The sequence below is a fragment of the Phaethon lepturus genome, unplaced genomic scaffold, assembly GCF_000687285.1.
Source record: "Phaethon lepturus isolate BGI_N335 unplaced genomic scaffold, ASM68728v1 scaffold6354, whole genome shotgun sequence".
NCBI classification, from domain to species: domain Eukaryota; kingdom Metazoa; phylum Chordata; class Aves; order Phaethontiformes; family Phaethontidae; genus Phaethon; species Phaethon lepturus.
This window is the reverse complement of record NW_010533880.1, coordinates 63,985-71,360: the sequence shown is the minus strand read 5'-3', so window position 1 is coordinate 71,360 and position 7,376 is coordinate 63,985.

Here is a 7,376-nt window from a genome sequence, read left to right as displayed (position 1 = left end):
AATACCAGTTACTATTAACAACCAAAAGTTATAAAGCGAGACAGCAGTATAAAGATAGTGGCAGTATTGCTGATATTTCTTTTAAACACTGTTTTTCCTTCGAGTCAGAACGTGCATCTTTCTGTTGGTTCCCTTTCAGACCTGCACAGACCCCTATGCTGGAACACAACTTATATACCTACTCATTGTTTTCTAAAAAACCGCCTTTATTTTCCTGCTTATCAGAATTCGCTAGGTCACTTCAGGTCACTGCAGATACTCACATATCAGATGGGTATGAGAGTGTAGCCAAATGCATTAACGTCTATGTGACTTTGGCTATGTGGTCATGTAACAGAACCACAAAACTTCAGTTGCAGAAAGGGACATCCTGTCAGATACAAGATAAATGTCTTGCCCTGTTGCGTTTGAAGTTCTGCAGTTGCATTCTATAAGCCAATATGATTTTCTGATTATTTTCCTTACTTTAAAATAACATAAAACCCCACTACATAGGACCCCACAGGCTATATCAGCGAGTTCCTTGGTGTTATTCCAAAGCAAGCGATGCAGCTGCCAGATAGACCACTGGGAACGGACCTGGCTCACAAGGAAGTTAATCTTTATGGAAAAGTTCTTGAGGAGGGTGTGGGGAAATAGATATTTTCGATCTCTGTATTGTAAATTTCAATGTTCTGGTTATATCTTCTAGTGTCAGCTGCAATGATCATGTAAAATTGTAATTTATGTTTCTACGGAACATAATTTATCATTTAAACAAGAAGGTGATGACTAAACAAGAGGGTGATGATTCAACAAGAGGGTGATGAAATAACAGATGAATGTAAGTTTGGTTTTACTGTCAACCATGTGTTTTTACATTTGTGGAGTCTCAATTTGGGTATTGGGGGTAGCTGCTGTATTATATAATATTGTCACAGCTGTACTGAAAGCAGCAGAACTACCATAATTCACCCCATCTGAAAATGAGTTACACTACTTTGTTTTTCTAACAACTACAGAGCTTTTGAGAATGAAGAAACCAATTTAAAAATAATTTTTCCTCCTCATTTTTCAAAACTGTTTCATGTGTAACCTATTACAATATAGTTCTGCTGTTACTCAAATGCTCTTTATTACTGCTGCATTTTGCGTACAGAGCAGCATGTAAAAAGAAGATCAAAGCTCGCTGAGTGCCACCAGAAGTCCTAACGTTCAGTTTTCAGGGGATGAACCTGAACATGCTGAGTTTTTTGTCGGCAGGACCTTTATGACCTCCTGGATGCCAGTGAAAAATCAATGAAGCTACCCACTGTAAAACTGCGACGTAGGGAGCTGCACCTGCTCTGTTTTCTAAGCACCCCATATTTATCTATTGGACCATTAACTTTGAAGGAGGACTGCCTGAGACAGATTTGGATTTTTCCTCTTGATTCTCTCATGTTAATCACCTTTTCTGGTACCCAGTCTTTTCTTAAGATTTTGTTTTCAAAGGGGTGAGTTGTGATTTGACAGTGACGTTTCCAATAAATGTATTTACCAAGATAAACCGCTTTAATGAAACTGTATCCAGATGCATCAGCTTCTAGGTTTCTCACATAGGAGTCAAGGTGAAAATGTGACCTTAATTGAAGCTATATCCTCCCTTCACAATCACATGTTGTATGCATGCATGCATACACTTGTGCGGGGAGGGTAATCTACTCAGTTATGGAATGTACTTATTTCCCAGATACTTTGGCCTGAAGAATAGGTTATCTCTGTTGGTTCCAGAGCCGGCGTGCTAATTGGTGTATGCTCAGAAAACTGTACATGGGTATTACTATTCAATTACTCGGACAGTTTGTAAAACAAAACAAAAAAACCCATACAAGCTTAATATTATTTTCAAAGACTGGTAAGAGAGAGGGAGCATCTAGATCCTGTTCACTTTACATTTTCTTGATAGCTGTGCAAATGCGAGTAGGGAACTGGAGAGAGAGAGAGAGGTAGAGGTTTGGAAGATTACTGTGACCTTTTCGTTGACAAGAATGACAACACATTCAGAAGAGACTGAAGACTTTGATGCCTGTTGGTCTTACACAAGCTCATTACTGTTCACAGGTCTGGCAGTAGTTTGCCCAGCGTATGCCACAGAACAAGCTGTGGTATGTTCTCAGGGAATAGGGCTGCAGCACTACCTATACTATTTTTCAAAAAGCCTAAGGGTTCAAAAAATGCCTCCTGAAGCTGGAGCTCAGTGCATGGGATGGCACATCATTGTTGTTGGCAAGAAGCTGCTGTAGAAAGTCAGAACAAAGATGAAGTCATATTCGAGTATGTATGGCATGGTGGAGGAGGAAAGTGATTCCAGCTGATGGTGGAAGAAAAAGGACATGAGAGCAGACAACTGAAAGGATCTGGAGAACTCACTGCTCAGAGGCTAGAAAGCTTAGCCTATAGCCTGCATGATGCTGTAATTCCCATTACCTGAAGACTTCTGTTGAAGTCCTGACCCATCAAAGTGCACGCTTTAGCTCAGAATAATTAAAACTTTATGCAACACAGTTGTGCACATCTGTGCTTATCTCCAGTGAAATTGGTGAAACTAATGTCTGTCTTGCAATACAAATGAGGGTTCAGACAGTGAAAATAAAGAGCAAAGCCTATAATGAAAGCCAAAAATGCCAACAACCTTGTGGTTTTTTGTTTTTATTATGTGGGTTTCTTTTTTTGACTTTCTGAATATTCAGTTCAAATGTGCATTAACAAAAATGCAATAAATTCTAAGGACATTACTTTTTCTTCTGGTCACAACTGTAATAGCCTTGAGAAAGTAACCTTTGAAATTTAAGCCAAAAGTATGACATTTTTTGTCAACTAATTTTTTGAAAGCTGAAAGCCAACATGCCAACGCACTTTAAATGGATTTATAATTATTGGATATAGATGGCAGATCGGCTATATACTTCAAGTTTGGGATAGCATGCTGTTGAAACTTATCTGGGAAAGACGTTCAACAGTATATCAAGCACTAAGACTTCAGAATAACTGCTGTAAGCTCCTTTCATCTTTTTGTCTTTTTTTCAGATCTTGGATCAAGTAACATTTGAGTGAACTACAAATGTAATACCAAAAATAAGACTTCTGCTATTCTCTACATACTCCGGAGGAAATTAAGTTATTTTTGGCCATGCACATGTAAAACATAATATATTCTTTGTGTGAAAAAAAAGTAGTTAATTTTTTTCCCTTTGGTCATACAACTTTAAATTCTGAATAAAATCTAACAGACAATTCAGTTATTCTAGACATAATTTACTGATTAATCCACGTTGTATACAAGCAGTGGAGACCTGCTTTTGAGGGCAATTAAGTTGCAGAGACAAGAGAATCAGTTCAATAATTAAACATGATAGTAAAATGAATGTTAGCAAGTTGGAAAATGTACTATCTACAATTTCACTTTGAGTCAGTGATCTTACTGTTAATTATGATCTACTTGACAATCTAGTCTATCGGATTTAGTCACCAGACACTGATCAACATTGTCGTAGCTAAATAACTCAAGCTTTGGTATACACATAAAATCTTATTTACATGCTACAGCCTGATTAAAATAGTGAACTGCATTGATTAAATATGTGATCCATGCGGCTGTTCTAATGTTATCGTACCGGTCCTGTCATATTTCCTCGGAAACAGCTCAAGGGAAATGTAGATTTCAATCAGAGAAAAAGTTTGTTTTATCTCTCTCAAGTTTCTCAAGCCACTGCATGAGACGGCATTTTGGGTTGTGTGATGGGGGCAGATAAGGATGGAGTGAGAAGGGCGACAGGTGCCTGGAAATGCAGCTACACTAGGAGGAAAGACTTTTGGTTTTCAGCTACATTGAATAATACGTCTCATAGCATGGTCACTTTCTACATGGAGGCTTTTTGAAAAAATCAGCAGTTTATTAGTGTTCCATGGTATTATTTCAGTTAAAACTGTGGGGTTAAAATAAAATAAAAAAGATTATAAAACTAATTTGTGGAACTTGTCATGGGTACATTGGCTTTTTTGGAGCTATCTGACAGAGCTAGCAGTGAGGCCAGTATAGGTGTATACCTGAGGATTTATTCTGAACTTGTAGTATTTCTGGTTGTGAAGAAAGTCCCTGAAACCCAATGTCTGAGGTTGTGCACATCTGAAGCCAGGCGATAGTAAAGTCACCACACTGATTTACTCCATCTATATGAATGGGGTGCAAAGTCTTGAAATACCTATATCCAGCATCCCATTAATATGTCTTATGCTAAGTTCAATTACACTTATTTTTTATTGCATTTGTCTTCTAAAGAAAACTTTTATGTTCTTCTTAAGGAAGATAGCAATTCCCCTAATAAGTGCTTTGCAAAATATTTGTCTATGAAGTCTGTAGCTAAAATCGGATTTTTTTAGCTTACTGTTGCATAGCATCATGTGTGAGGTCCACAGTGGGAAATCTGTGGTCTGTAAGTAGTAAAAGCAGTTACTCCGCTGAGCTGAAGAAAGAGCCTGCTGTATTTCAAGAGAAGAGCTGTAGGCATGTATTACAGTGATGCATTGAGTCTAACCTGGTTTCACAAGGAAACGAGGCATATATCATTGCCGTGCAGTGTCTGTGCAACAATTCCTGAGTCTGCTTTGAGTCTGAGCCCGTACGCGCCAAATTTGACAAAGACGCAGAGGCCTGACAGCCATGAAGTACTTACAAGTCTCATGGAACAGGAACAAGAGCAAGGGTGGGAAACACTATTCGTGTCTCCGCTACGAGAGGGACCGTTTGGAGAACCAGCAAATTTGCATGAGAAGTTTTAAATGCTGGAAAAGCCTTAGTGAACGCTTACCCTTGCCCGACAACAGAATCCAGTCACAAGACAACATTCTGGTCAAAAGCAGGCTTCAGCAGTTCTGCTGCTCACAGCAGTTTCTTATTCAGGTGGCCGGTTGACTTCTCCTTCGGCTGGAGTAAAGATAAAAGTGGCCAGTTCCCCTCCTACAGAGCTGAGAGTTTCCTGTACAGAGTTTTTTTCTAAGTTTAGCCTAAAGTGTCAGGAGAACATTAAACTAAACCGACAAAACTCCAACTGACTTGGTAAGCAAAATGAAAGTGCTTTTGCTTCTGCAATTGTGACCTGTTGTTAGGACAATTACTCAAAGAAATCTGTCCTGAGGTGAAAAGTAGCCCTTGAACAGCACATTTATTTCCATCCCCGCTTTCTTAGCCTTTTCAGTTTCGATGTGAAAGTTACGGCAGGTGAAGTTGGTCAGCTTTTAGAAAACTAATGTTGTCACAAATAGTGAAAAAATATGATGCAATCAACAAGGTGTTTCAGGCTTTTTGACCGAAGTGTACCTAAAACAGCTTTGGGTGGTTCTGGTCCTACTGGCCCCTGGCTGAATTTGCCACAGCAGCGGAGTGTGCTTGTGCAAATTGTACTCGCCTGTAGTGTTGCTGACAGTGAAAGCTTTGCCTGGGCCCAGGCTGCCATTAACAGTGAGCTGTGGGACGTGATCATTTATACTAATGAGTCAGTTTAAAACAAGGAGGTCTTTCACTTAGGCCTGTAGCCAGGATTTTAACTTAGAACTTTTTGTACCAGAAATGACATTTTTAAGATATTTTGTTTAATCCATTCAGTGCATTCACTAGGGAAATGAAAAAAACATGAGCATAATAAAAGCATATGTGATTTACACTAAGATATGAAAGTAGTGCAGTGTAGCTCTTGGGAAATGAAATTCTTGGGAAAAGGAAGATGGAAGAAGTAGGATTACATTGGCTGGATATTTTTTCCTGCATTTTTACTGGTGCATACATGCTATAAAAGTATTTAGCTGTAAGAAAGATTGATGTCCAATACAAGACATATTTTTAGATTTTACTGTTCCCATATCATCTACCTCACAATAAATTTTCATCTTCTCTGAATCCCAGCCCTTTACAGTCTCAAATTGATTAGTTACTAAATCCAATAGTGTAGAGAATATATGAGAATATACTTAGAAGGATAAAAAAAAATAATACATGTCAGGTACATAAGCTGAAGAACATTCATGCAAGGGATGCCCTGGAAAACAACAAAAGTTCTCCTAAGAACTTGAAATAAAACTTTAGTAACGAAGTATTGATTTCTCTTGCTTAACATAAAAGAATGCACAGCTTTGTCATCTGAGAGAGGAATACAGTCCAACAGGTCTCAAAGTGCTGTGTAAGAGCCAAGGGTGAATAAAAAAATCCTCTCATTTTCCTTATCTTAATGGGTCCATAGCCTGTAATTTCAACAATAAGAAAAAAAAAAAAAAACCAAAAAACACCCGTTTTTGCAATATTTTTATTTTTCTGTTCTGATCCAAGCTGACCTGGAATTAAGTGATTTATCGCTCTCAGATTAGTGCAACATCTCAGAAAACTTTGCCTAAAGCTCTGACGATGTCCTGTACATGTATCCTGTCTCCATCACACAGAGACCATTCCAGACTGTAGAAGCTACACAAACATATCAGCTATTTGTTTCTTTCATGTCCCACTCTAAGATTCCCTGCTGGCAGCCTTTCCAGATATATTTGGGATAACGCTTGCCCTTGGATGTTCTTGGGTAGGCTTGAGGCTCTGCTTGCAAGACCAAACTGCACACAGCACACAAAATTGGCCCAAAGGCAAGCCTCACTAGATGTACAGACTCTGACTCATAATGCTGTGATGGAACAGATGTCGTGAAGGTGGTATGAGCAGGGAGCACGACATCTGTCGTCTTGCAGCAGCACTGATTATGCAAGTGATGGTCTGGAGCAGGATTTCCTGACAGGAGAGAGAACCCTGGGTGGTTCAGTGTCAGAGGAAAAGCAGAAAGGTGTGCTGGGTTACTCATGGGAAATATGGGGAGATGGCAGTGTTTCAGATCATTTGGTTGAGCTAAGAGATATGGTGTGGTAGGTGTGAGGAGGGAAGGAACATTTCTGGGTGAAGGTTTCTAATGTTCATAGAATGAATTGTAGCCCACAATTCCCGTCTGCTCATACCCTTCTTACGCCCCTGGACCAAGGACAGAACCTTGCAGTGGAGGTGGGGGCTAGCAAAGACAGCAGGAGCAACGGCAGGAGCTGAAGATTAAGTGTTCTCTATCCTGGCTTCCCATTAAATCTCTTTATATGGAATGAGAACTTATATCCAGGTCAGTGTGCCAGACTATGTCAGTGTCTTTAAATAGGTGTCCGTTTTTCCACATTTGGGCAGAGACTCTCTGCCGGCACGTACAACTGTTAAATCTAGGAAAGTGTCAGACATCTCTCTTAATACTTTAAAAGAGAAACCATCTTCATTATCTTAGAAATACATATTTTGTCAATGAGGGTGTTGGTCATGGCCTTGCAAGAATATTCTCCCTTAAAAT